We start from the raw sequence: 14,261 nt of genomic DNA on the forward strand, positions 1-14,261 counted from the left end.
TAAAATTTTTAATTACCTATCAATGTATTTATCTGCACACTGAATGCTTACTTATGTGCTAGTTAATATTCTAGGGACTTTACATAGTGTCCTATGAGATAGGTATGGTTACTATCCCTCTTTACAGATACAGAAGCTGATGCACAACAGGTCAAGTCACTTGCCCAGGGTAACACATCTTATAAGTGACAGAGCTGTGATTTGAGCTCAAGCAATACAACTAAAGCATTTTTTAGTTTTAACCCATCATAGCATTACTTCAAGGTTATTGACAGTATCCAATATCTACAACACAAACTGTGTGTCAATTTATATAAAATTCTCTCTAGTTTTTAGTCTTCTCATTAGACAGTATTATTAAATACAATGACTTCTGTACCTTCTACTATTTTTTATTTTCCCACTGAATGAGGGATTTTAGACATTCATGGTCAAGTGCTTCATGTGAATTTTCCTTAGGAAGTAAGTCAGAATGATGATAACATGTAACATAATCCATAAGACAAAAACAACCTTCAAATCTCCCTTATCACTTTTCTACTTTAATTGACACATATTCCCTGAGGGTACTTCTTTCTTTTCAGCCATTGTAGCTGTTACATTCTCTCCCAAAGATAAAGAGGTTGCCTCTACTTTGCTCCTCTAAATAACTCTTAGACCAAACCTCTTCCCTTCTCCTTCAAACCCCACCTGCTTCTCATCTTTATTCAGTCACATAGTGACCTTCATGGTATGTCTCATTTAGTGACTTCACCCCTTTTATCTGGGCCAGTCCTTCCTTGACTTCCGTCCTTAGCCAGTTTAGACTTACCATCTTATCTCCATGACTTATCATCATAATCATACTCATAGATGCCTCAAGTGGCCTTCTCTCTCCCATCACACTTGCTGGCAACCTCCTGAATAAACGCAACTGTTTTTTGTTTTGTTTTGTTTTGTTTTCCAGTCCCTGACTCTTGAAACCAGAAAAGAGCTTCGGCACTATAGATCTGTGAGTGCCAACTTCAAATGCACTTTATACTCCACTTCTGCCTCAAGGGAGTGTCAGACCTAGGCCACAGGCAGATTATTTGGGAAACGTTGCAGATGTCTGGGCATGATCTCATGCCAATTAAATTAATTTCTAGGGATTAGGTAAACTTTAGCATATTTTTAGGGCTTCTCTTGTAGCTCAGCTGGTAAAGAACCTGCCTGAAATTCAGGAGACCACAGTTTGATTGCTGGGTTGGGAAGTTCCCCTTGAGATGGGATAGGCTACCCACTCCAGTTGTCACAGGCTTCCCAGGGGTTCAGACTGTAAAGAATCTGCCTGCAATGCAGGAGACCTGGGTTCTTTCCCTGAGTTGGCAACCCACTCCAGATTCTCGCCTGGAGAATCACATGAACAAAGGAGCCCAATGGGCTACATTCCATGGGGCTGCAGAGTTGGACATGATTGAGTGACTAAGCACATGTTTTTTTAGCATGTTTTTAAACTGCTAGGATGATTCTAACGTGAAGCCAAAGTTTGTATGTTTGGAAAAAAAAAAAAAAAAAAACCACTGCTGTTACCACTTTCAGCTGCTGATCTCATTCCACATTTCCATGAGAATCAGAAGCTATTAGATGAGAAATCCTTCATCTTCCTCCAGGGAGTCCACAGAACACTGTCTATTCTATCTCCAGATTTTGTCACAAATAGGCCCACATTTCACCATCTCTACGCACAGCCCTAGCCCAAATCACCATCATCTCTTCCCTGATCTCTGAAGCTTCCCATCAGCACCTCTAATTCTACATGTTTTGTTTGCTATAAGTCATTCTCCACCCACCTTCTAGACTGATGTTGTAAACATTAAAAACATTCTGTGACTTCTTATTTCACTGAGATTACAATGAGATAATCTTTGCCAAGGCCTTCAATATCTTTGTTCTCCAATCCCTTTTTAATTACTAAAGTGCATCCATTGTATACTCCATTTCTCTCACCAGATAATTCAAACACTAGCCTCCGTCCTTCCACAAATCAAGAGCCTCCTATGCTGCTGCTTCTGGCATGCCCTCTGGCCTACCATAATTCCCACTTCCACCTTTAGACTGGAACTCCTACTTATAGTCAGGCTTTCTACCCAAGTACCTCTTCCACAGAGAGAAGTTTTGTTTCCCAATAAAATTCTCTTCCCTTCTATTTTTCTTTCTTATTACATCCTGGGTTTTCCTTCTTAATACCTCTCATTTTTTGTAATCATTATATCAAGTTTGTGTTTAGATATTTAATGGAGATAAATTCCATGAGTTCAGGAGCCATGCTGAATTCTTCTCCACTACATGCAAAGTCCCTAGTTTGTTTTCTGTCACATGGTAGAAAAGCAATTACCTATCTCCTGATCACTTGCTATGTTAAAAATTTTTAGATCACTCTGAGCTTGTTTTTCAAGGAATCTCGGTGACTGATTCCCTACAATTTCTTTTCAAATTAAACACAAACAATAATTATGATTGTAACATTGTCAGATTATATTAGACACATTTCGGATTTGATTCTACCATCATTCTGGCCATATGTAAAGCATTCTTTCTCATAACCATTCATGAATAATTATGGCCTCTGATATCCAGATTATAATCTATTCTCCAATACAACACATCTGGGATTAACTGCACATCAGTGTATGTCTCCATCTGATAAATGGACTATCTTTATCTTTCATTTCTTACTTTGTCATTTGATCAAATTAGATTGTTATACACTAATTCAATTTTATTGCCACTCAAAGCCCCATCTTTTGGCTGTACTGATCATTTTCATGAATGCATTTTCAATTTAATTTACTCTTTATCTGAATACTTTTGTTCTATATTCTTTGATTTGTCCTTTCATTAATTTTTGAGTTGGGTGCTAAACTCATTAATTTCTATTAATTCTCCTTAACAACCATAAAAATAAAGGCCACATAAATAAGCTTCTGTATCACAGATTGGCAAATTGCAGCCTGCAGACCAAATCAAGGCCCTGGTCTATTTCCCAAGGGCTGAGAACGTTATTTACATGTTCAAAGAGTTGTAAATATAAAATGAAAAAGGAATATGTAACAGAAAGTATGTGTAACTCAGTTTAATTCATTTCAGTCACCCAGTCGTGTCCGACTCATTGTGACCCCATGAACTGCAGCATGCTAGGCCTCCCTGTCCATCACCAACTCCTGGAGTCCACACAAACCCATGTCCATTGAGTCGGTGATACCATCCAACCATCTTATCCTCTGTCATCCCCTTCTCCTCCTGCCCTCAATTTACCCAGCATCAGGGTCTTTTCAAATGAGACAGCTCTTTGCATCAGGTGGCCAAAGTATTGGAGTTTCAGCTTCAACATCAGTCCTTCCAATGAACACCCAGGATTGATCTCCTTTAGGATGGACTGGTTGGATCTCCTTGCAGTCCAAGGGACTCTCAAGACCACAGTTCAAAAGCACCAATTCTTCTGTGCTCAGCTTATTTTATAGTCCAACTCACATCCATTCATGACCATTGGAAAAACTATAGCCTTGACTAGGCAGGCCTTTGTTGACAAAGTAATGCCTCTGTGTTTTCATATGCTATCTAGGTTGGTCATAACTTTCCTTCCAAGGAGTAAGCGTGTTTTAATTTCATGGCTGGAATCACCATCTGCAGTGACTTTGGAGCCCCAGAATATAAAGTCTGACACTGTTTCCACTGTTTTCCCATCTCTTGGCCATGAAGTGATGCGAACAGATTCCATGATCTTAGTTTTTTGAATGTTAAGCTTTAAAGCAACTTTTCCACTCTCCACTTTCATCAAGAGGCCCTTTCATTCTTCTTCACTTTCTGTCATAAAGGTGGTGTCATCTGTGTCATCTGTTAATCTAATATCTTAGATTATTGATATTTCTCCCGGCAATCTTGATTCCAACTTGTGCTTCATCCAGCCCAGCATTTCTCATGATGTACTCTGCTTCCCTCATGGCTCAGATGGTAAAGCGTCTGCCTGCAATGCAGGAGACCCAGGTTCAATTCCTGGGTCAAGAAGATCCCCTGGAGAAGGAAATGGCAATCCACTCCAGCACTCTTGCCTGGAAAATCCCTTGGACAGAGGAGCCAAATAGACTACAATCTGTGGCATCACAAAGAGTTGGACACGACTGAGCGACTTCACTTTCATTCTCACTCTGCATATAAGTTAAATGAGAAGGGTGACAATATGCATCCTTGACATACTCCTTTTCCTATTTGGAACCAGTCTGTTGTTCCATTTCCAGTTCTAACTGTTGCTTCCTGATCTGCATACAAGTTTCTCAAGAGGCAGGTCAGGTGCTCTGGTAGTCCCATCTCTTTCAGAATTTCCACAGTTCATTGTGATCCAGAGTCAAAGGCTTTGGCATAGTCAAGAAAGAAGAAATAGATGTTTTTCCAGAATTCTCTTGCTTTTTCCATGATCCAGCGGTTCATGTATTGTTGGCAATTTGATCTCTAGGTCCTCTGCCCTTTCTAAATCCAGCTTGAACATCTGGAAGTTCATGGTTCATGTATGGTTGAAGCCTGGCTTGGAGAATTTTGAGCATTACTTTACTAGCATGTGAGATGAATGCAATTATGCAGTAGTTTGAGCATTTTTTGGCTTTGCCTTTCTTAGGGATTGGAAGGAAAAATGACCTTTTCCAGTTCTATGGCCACTGCTGAGTTATCCAAATTCGCTGCATATTGAGTGCAGCACTTTCATAGCATCATCTTTCAGGATTTGAAATAGCTCAACTGGAATTCCATCACTTCCACTAGCTTTGTTCATAGTGATGCTTTCTAAGGACCACTTGACTTTGCATTCCAGGATATCTGGCTCTAGGTGAGTATGAGTGTTCACACCATTGTGATTATCTTGGTCTTGAAGGTTTTTTTTGTACAGTTCTTCTGTGTATTCTTGCCACCTCTTTTAATTTCTTCTGCTTCTGTTAGGTCCATACCATTTCTGTCCTTTATTGAGCCCATCTTTGCATGAAATGTTCCCTTGGTGTCTCTAATTCTCTTGAAGAGATCTCTAGTCTTTCCCATTCTGTTGTTTACATCTATTTCTTTGCACTGATCATTGAGGAAGTCTTTCTTATCTCTCCTTGCTATTCTTTGGAACTCTGCATCCAGATGCTTGTATCTTTCTTTTTTTTCTTTGCTTTTCGCTTCTCTTCTTTTCACAGCTATTGGTAAGGCCTCCTCAAACAGCCATTGTGCTGTTTTGCATTGCTCTTCCATGGGGATGGTCTTGATTCCTGTCTCCTGTACAAAGTCACAAACCTCTCTCCATAGTTCATCAGGCACTTGTCCATGTGTAGCTCAGAAAGCCTAAAAATATTCACTTACTGGCTCTTTATAGGAAAAGTTCTCTCTCCTGATGTGAACAATGCTTTAGCTGCATTCTATACTTTGGTTAGATAGTTCTTTATTTATCACTTAACTGTATTTACTGGTGTCACTATAATTTCATCGCTGGCCTATAAATTATTTAAAAATGTTCTTTTAATATCCTACTGAGTGTCAAATTGTATTTTGTGTAGTTGTTGATACTAACTTCTTTTCGGTACGGTAACTTCAGTTCAGTTCACTCATTCAGTCATGTCCGACTCTTTGCGACCCCATGAATCACAGCACACCAGGCCTCCCTGTCCATCACCAACTCCCGGAGTTCACTCAGACTCATGTCCATTGAGTCAGTGATGCCATCCAGCCATCTCATCCTCTGTCGTCCCCTTCTCCTCCTGCCCCCAATCCCTCCCAGCATCAGAGTCTTTTCCAATGAGTCAACTCTTTGCATGAGGTGGCCAAAGTACTGGAGCTTCAGCTTTAGCATCATTCCTCCCAAAGAAATCACAAGGCTGATCTCCTTCAAAATGGACTGGTTGGATCTCCCTGCAGTCCAAGGGACTCTCAAGAGTCTTCTCCAACACCACAGTTCAAAAGCATCAGTTCTTCGGTGCTCAGCTTTCTTCACAGTCCAACTCTCACATCCATACATGACCACAGGAAAAACCATAGCCTTGACTAGACGGACCTTTGTCGGCAAAGTAATGTCTCTGCTTTTCAACACGCTATCTAGGTTGGTCAAACTTTCCTTCCAAGGAGTAAGCATCTTTTAATTTCATGATTGCAGTCACCATGTGCAGTGATTTTGGAGCCCCAAAAAATAAAGTCTGGCACTGTTTCCACTGTTTCCCCATCTATTTCCCATGAAATGATGGGACCAGATGCGATGATCTTCGTTTTCTGAATGTTGAGCTTTAAGCCAACTTTTTCGCTCTCCTCTTTCACTTTCATCAAGAGGCTTTTTACTTCCTCTTCACTTTCTGCCATAAGGGTGGTATCATCTGCATATCTGAGGTTATTGATATTTCTCCTGACAATCTTGATTCCAGCTTGTGTTTCTTCCAGTCCAGCGTGTCTCATGATGTACTCTGCATATAAGTTAAATAAGCAGGGTGACAATATACAGCCTTGATATACTCCTTTTCCGATTTGGAACCAATCTGTTGTTCCATGTCCAGTTCTAACTATTGCTTCCTGACCTGCATACAGATTTCTCAAGAGGCAGGTCAGGTGGTCTGGTATTCCCATCCTGTTCAGAATTTTCCACAGTTTATTGTGATCCACACAGTCAAAGGCTTTGGCATAGTCAATAAAGCAGAAACAGATGTTGTTCTGGAAATCTCTAGATTTTTCCATGGTCCAGCAGATGTTGGCAATATGATCTCTGGTTCCTCTGCCTTTTCTAAAACCAGCTTGAACATCTGAAAGTTCACGGTTCATGTATTGCTGAAGCCTGGCTTGAAGAATTTTGAGCATTACTTTACTAGCATGTGAGATGAGTACAATTGTGTGGTATTTTGAGCATCCTTTGGCACTGCCTTTCTTTGGGATTGGAATTAAAACTGACCTTTTCCAGTCCTGTGGCCACTGCTGAGTTTTCCAAATTTGCTGGTATATTGAGTGCAGCACTTTCGCAGCATCATCTTTCAGGATTTGAAACAGCTCAACTGGAATTCCATCACCTCCACTAGCTTTGTTCGTAGTGATGCCTTCTAAGGACCACTTGACTTCACATTCCAGGATGTTTGGCTCCAGGTGAGTGATGACACCATCGTGATTATCTTGGTCTTGAAGGTCTTTTTTTGTACAGTTCTTCTGTGTATTCTTGCCACCTCTTCTTAATATCTTCTGCTTCTGTTAGGTCCATACAATTTTTGTCCTTTATCGAGCCCATCTTTGCATGAAATGTTCCCTTGGTGTCTCTAATTTTCTTGAAGAGATCTCTAGTCTTTCCCATTCTTTTGTTTTCCTCTATTTCTTTGAACTGATCACTGAAGAAAACTTTCTTATCTTTTCTTGCTATTCTTTGGAACTCTGCATCCAGATGCTTGTATCTTTCTTTTTTTCCTTTGCTTTTCGCTTCTCTTCTTTTCACAGCTATTTGTAAGGCCTCCTCAGACAGCAATTTTGCTTTTTTGCATTTCTTTTCCATGGGAATTGTCTTGATCCCTGTCTCCTGTACAATGTCACAAACCCCAATCCATAGTTCATTAGGCACTCTCTATCTATCAGATCTAGTCCGTTAAATCTATTTCTCACTTCCACTGTATAATCATAAGGGATTTGATTTAGGTCATATCTGAATGGTCTAGTGACTTAACATGACTTTGCATGTTTAATTGAAAATATCTGATAGAAGTGCAGAGTTACTTCATGACTTACCATATGATCTATATTTTTGCATGATCTATGGTTGCTTGAAAACAATCTGTATCTTTGAAATGTTGGTTGTATGGTTTTATTCATATTCATTAAATATAGTTGTTTAATCTGTTTGTTCAAATCATCTATATATTTATTGACATTTTGTTCAATCTATTAACTACTAGGTAAGAAAGGCTAATCTCTCTCATAAGTGATAAATTTATCAATTTGTCCAGTACTTCCAATTATCTTTGTCGTACATATCTTGAAGCTCTATTGTTAGTTGCATACAAGCTTAAAATCTCTTGGTGACTTGAACCTTTAATCTTTATAAATAGTGGATTTATCAACATTAGCAATGCTCTCTGCCTCCAAAATAATCTTATCTGACATTAATATACTTACAGCAATATTCATCCAATTACTGTGGTTCATCTTTTCATATCACTTTATTTCTATCTTTACTGTATCACTATAAATAGAACTTAATTGGATATTATAAATATATATAGACCTCACAGTCTTAATTAGAAACTGTACTTTAATTTTTTTGCTGATATATTTTAATTCCTTTCTAGCTTATTTTGCACCTTGTTTTTCTACTATTTCTGGCTTTATTTCCAACTTAGTTTTAAACTCATTCTATTTTTTCTAGCAGAAAAAAATTCACTCCAATTTCTGTAAAAATACTGAAATGCATATTTAACTTGACAAAGTTTATGGTTTATCAACTTATTTACCAGTCTTCTTAATAAGGACACCACAGTGCTTAAACTGTAATTATCTCTTCATATCCTCTTAGTTTCTCTTGCTTATCTTAAATTCCTTCAAATTAGACTATAAATGTCATACTTATTCACTTTTTATTTAACAGTTTATCTAAATGCTTGTCATGTCTTCTTGCTTAAGTGTTCTTTATGCAGTCAGTTCTCACCATCCCTAGATTCTGGATTTGTGAATTTGTGTATTTGCTAAAATTTACAATCCCGGAATCAATTGCTGTGGCACTTTCACAGCCATTCACAGATTATATGCATGCTCAGAGCCACAAAAAATATGAATCCGTCAATATACATGTTCCAAGATGAGGTAAAACCAGATGATACTCAGCTTTCTTTCAGCTTGCAGTCTATAAACAAGGGTCCTTTTCATGGTCTATTTAATGCCATGTTTTTTGCATTTTTATTGGTGATTTCATTATTTAAATAACCCCCAACCATAGTTCTGAGGTTCTGTCTAGTGTTCTTAAGCACAGGATACTGTGATGGGCCTTTCAGAGAATTTATGTCTGTTAGGTAAGTTTGTTCAGACATGAGTTTCAGTGGGGTTGGCCATGAGTTTAATGTTAATGATTAAACAATAAAAATAAGGTTTCCTTAAACAGAAACATCCAAAAGTCAAGGTCATATATGGATTGGCTGGCAAAAATATTATGATCAAAGGCTCACAGAAACCTAACTCTATTTCCCCTAGGAGAAATGCTTCAATAATTTATACTGTAATGTTCATGGTGAATTCACAAAGCATGACTGCAGCACATAAGAGGAATCAACTATATTATGATTTTCCTTCTTCCTGCTGCTGCTACTGCTAAGTCACTTCAGTCGTGTCCAACTCTGTGTGACCCCATAGACGGCAGCCCACCAGGCTCCCCCGTCCCTGGAATTCTCCAGGCAAGAACACTGGAGTGGGTTGCCATTTCCTTCTCCAGTGCATGAAAGTGAAAAGTGAAAGAGAAGTCTCTCAGTCGTGTCCGACTCTTGAAATATCTTAATGAGTCTATTTGCTGTAAAAACTCAAGTTTTCAGTTCTTTAAGTATAGTGGTGATTTAGTCACTAAGTCATGTCTGACTCTTATGGCCCCCATGGACCGGAGCCCAGCAGGCTCATCCGTCCATGGTTTTCCCAGGCAAGAATACTGGAATGGGTTGCCATTTTCTTCTCCAGAGTTTCTTCTTGACCCAGGGATCAAACCCAAGTTTCCTGCACTGAAGGCAGATTCTTTACCTCTGAGCCACCAAGGAAGTTCTATAACATCATCTTTTTTTCTTGAAAGACAGTTTCACTAAGTAGAGAATATCAAATTGATAACTGCTTTTACCACACTGAAACTGTTTCTTCATTGTCTTCTGTTTTCCTTTATTACTACTGAGAAATCAACTATCAGGCTAATTGTGCCTTTTAAAGTAATTTCTCTTTTTTTCTTTGATCACTTTTAAACATCTTTGCTTTGCTGTTCTAAAACTTGCTAAGCTTCTTTACTGATGTTTTTCTTCAGTTCTGGAAGATGAACCTCTAGTTGTTTTTCCCTCTGAATATTTTATATCCTCCATTCTCTCTTTCTGCCACACTGAAGAGATACATTTTAAATCTTCCCAATCTATGCTCCATCTCTCTAAAACTCCTTAACAGTTTTAATTTCTCTGCTTGCTTTTACCTGTGACTATTTTCTTTAGATTAGCTTCAATGGAGTATTACTCAGCCGTTAAAAAGAATTCATTTGAATCAGTTCTGATGAGATGGATGAAACTGGAGCCGATTATACAGCGTGAAGTAAGCCAGAAAGAAAAACACCAATACAGTATACTAACACATATATATGGAATTTAGAAAGACGGCAATGACGACCCTGTATGCAAGACAGGAAAAAAGACACAGCTGTGTATAACGGACTTTTGGACTCAGAGGGAGAGGGAGAGGGCGGGATGATTTGGGAGAATGGCATTCTAACATGTATACTGTCATGTAAGAATTGAATCGCCAGTCTATGTCTGATGCAGGATACAGCATGTTTGGGGCTGGTGCATGGGGATGACCCAGAGAGATGTTATGGGGAGGGAGGTGGGAGGGGGGTACATGTTTGGGAACACATGTAAGAATTAAAGATTTTAAAAAAAAAAAAGATTAGCTTCAAACCACTATAAACTCTCCATTATATTTTTCTGAAATTTTACGATCTATTGACTAAGTCCAATTATTATGTATAATAGTTTCTAATATTGAAGTTTAATTTCTTTTCTTAAAACTTTCTGCATTTTATATTCTCTTGTTCCTTCATTGTTTGCAATGCCTATTTTATCCCAAACATAAACCTTTTAAATTTTGTATCTGCTTAGTTGGCTCAGTGGTCAAGAATCCACCTGCAATGCAGGTGATCCCTGGTTTGGGAAGATAACCTAGAGAAGGAAATGGCAACCTGCTATAGCATTCTTGCCTGGGAAATTCTGTTGACAGAGGAGCCTGGTGGGTTACAGTCCATAGGTGTCACAAAGAGTCAAACATGACTGAGCACATATGCACACACACACATTTCTGATATCTGCCATCCACAAAGTTCAGATTATTCTGTTTACTATTCCAGCTTATGCTTCTACATAGTGATTTTCTACCTTATGATTTTGTATTTGTTTGTATAATCTTTGCACCTTTTTCTATGGTAAGCTTTTGAAGTCTGGGCTTAAATTGTTTCTCTCTAGAGAGGATCTTCATTTGGTTCTTCCAGGTATGTGGGGACACATCTGACCAGAGACCAACTGAAACTAAACCCACAAGGTTTAACTCCTAGCCCTTGGCTAGGAAAACGTTCTGGCTGAAACTAAACCCACAAGGTTTAACTCCTAGCCCTTGGCTAGGAAAACGTTCTGGGATGATATTTCCTTTCTCATTCTACCCAAGCCAAGAAAGACATAGGCTCATTTTTGTCCATAATCCCTGAGAGGCAGATATTTCTGTAGTTCACCACTTGGTTATTCACTCTTAGAGGATCCTGAGTAATACAAAGTGAGCAGAGAAATACAAAGAAGCTACAAGGGACTAAACATAACTGTGTGCATGCATAGCTGGGGCAAATTCTAGACAACAAAATACAAAAAATGACTCACAAAGTCCAGTTGTCACTTCTAAAGATCTAGAACCAAAAATAGGGAACAAAGCAGGGTAATGCACATGCTCCTGCACTCAACACCACCAAGGCCACCCGAACAACCCCTCTGGCCCGACCCTTGGACATACCCCTACCCTCACTCCTATATACACCCTTATGTAGAGACGGCTGCATCTCCTCAGAAATCATATATCAAAGCCTAATCCCCAATGTGACTGATTTGGAGATAGGGTCTGATTTGAAGATAGGGTCTTTAAGAAGGTGAAACTGAAGTCGCTCAGTCATGTCTGACTCTTTGCGACCTCATGGACTGTAGCCTATCAGGCTCTTCCATCCATGGGATTTTCCAGGCAAGAGTGCTGGAGTGGATTGCCATTTCCTTCTCCAGGGGATCTTCCCGACCCAGGAATCGAACCCGGGTCTCCCGCATTGCAGGCAGATGCTTTACCATCTGAGCCACCAGAGAAGGTAGTTAAGATTAAATGAGGTCATGAGGGTAAACTCCTAATCAATGGGGCTGATATTCTTGTAATAAGACAAAGAAGCACCAGGAGTTCCCAAACACAGAAGAAAGGCCATGTTGAAGACATAGCAAGAAAGTACAATCCATGAGGTCACAAAGAGTCAGACACGACTGAGTGACTGAACAACAGCCATCTACAAGCCAGGAAAAGAAGCCTCACCAGAAACCACCCTGACTGTACATTGATCTTTAACTTCCAGCCTCCAGAACTGTGAGAAAATAAATTTCCACTGTTTGAGCCACCATACAGAGAAGGCAATAGCACCCCACTCCAGTACTCTTGCCTGGAAAATCCCATGGATGGAGGAGCCTGGTAGGCTGCAGTCCATGGGGTCACTAAGAGTTGGACACGACTTCACTTTCACTTTCACTTTTCACTTTCATGCATCGGAGAAGGAAATGGCAACCTACTCCAGTGTTCTTGCCTGGAGAATCCCAGGGATGGAGGAGCCTGGTGGGCTGCCATCTATGAGGTCGCACAGAGTTGGGCATGACTGAAGCCACTTAGCAGCAGCAGCAAGCCACCATATGGATATATTAAAATAAGCTTTAAAAATACACATTCATAATAGAAAGATATATTTGTATTAATATCGTGACTGACCTATAACATACAATGGAATGTTTTTTAAAACAATATACAGTAGAATGAAACAAAACTTCCCTATGTCAGTTGAACTTCACTGATAGCTTAAAAATATCAATAGTTCATGCTATTTAATATACACTGATAACATTTTTTGATACCTGCACCAATGAAATTTTTCATTTGTATCTCATCTAGAAAAATACAAAGCTTTCATAATAATAAACTAAATCTGTTCATATAAGAAAAGATATCTTACAGTCAATACTTGCTTAACACTCTCTTAAATAGATGAAGAAAGGAAAATAGGACACAAAATAAAGGCTATTTTTAGATAGAAAATGAAGACATAGTTTCAAAATACTTTTAACTCAAAGGATAATAAATATACAATATATTAAGTGATGCAGCAAAAGCAGTACTGTGAAAATTTATGGATTTAATTGTTTATATTAAAAAAAAGAGGAAAGGCTGAAAATTCAAAGATCTGAGCTTCCAAAGACAGAAATAGAACAGAAAATCAGAACTTTAAAAAGACAGAAGGAAATGACAAAGGAAAAAGTAGAAATCAGTGAAGCAGATATAAATAATAAACATGAAATAAAACATTTTAAAACCATAATTGGTTCTTTAAAAAGATTAGTAAGCTTCACAAACTACTAAGAGTGATCAAGAAAAAACAATGAAAACACTATTCATCATATAAAGAAATGACATTGAAAGAAAAGTAAACAGATACTATGAATAATTTTACACCAATAAATTTGAAAATTTGGATGAAATAGACAAAGCACTTTAAAGATACAGCTTACTAAAAAAGACCACAAATAAAATAGAAAATCTAAATATATACCTATCCAATTGAATCTATTACTTGAAATCTTCCCCCAAATATGTCAAGCTCCCATACTTGTAACCATAAATATTCCCTACCCAAAAGGTTTTAGCATAAACCTTTTTAGAAAAAAAAAGAAAGAAAAAGAAAGAAAATGTCTCTAAGATTTTGGAAGGACTAGCACATCTTGATTCAAAAAGCTGAGGAGGACCAAAGAAACCATAATCACAAACTAGTCTCTCTCAAACATAAATCCTTAACAAGATATTAGTAAATATAACTCAGCTATACCTAAAAAGGATTGTATAACACAACCAAGTGAGATGCATCCCAAGAATGAAAGGATGATAAATCAATATTAAGAAAAACAAATAATAAGTTATTATAGTTTTGATTTTTGAGACTGAGATGTATATACAGTAATTTTTATAAAATCTTAAAGTCTTTTTCCAAATCAACTCAAACTATATGAAAACAAGTTAAAAAACCAGGATGTAAAACCAATTTCATAATACTCTTATGGTATACTTGAAGTAAGGTCTTAAACCAAAGCGTATTCTAACAAGTAACCTCAAATTCAGGTCTAACTTAAGTTTATAGTGGTGTTTTATCTCAACAAGCTAAAGTAAAAGATGTTCATTTCCAAAAAAAATCTACAAATAATAAATACTAGACAGGGCATGGAGAAAAAGGAACCCTCCTACACTGTCAGTGGGAATGTAAA

The sequence above is a fragment of the Ovis canadensis genome, chromosome 1 (assembly GCF_042477335.2).
Source record: "Ovis canadensis isolate MfBH-ARS-UI-01 breed Bighorn chromosome 1, ARS-UI_OviCan_v2, whole genome shotgun sequence".
NCBI lineage: Eukaryota > Metazoa > Chordata > Mammalia > Artiodactyla > Bovidae > Ovis > Ovis canadensis.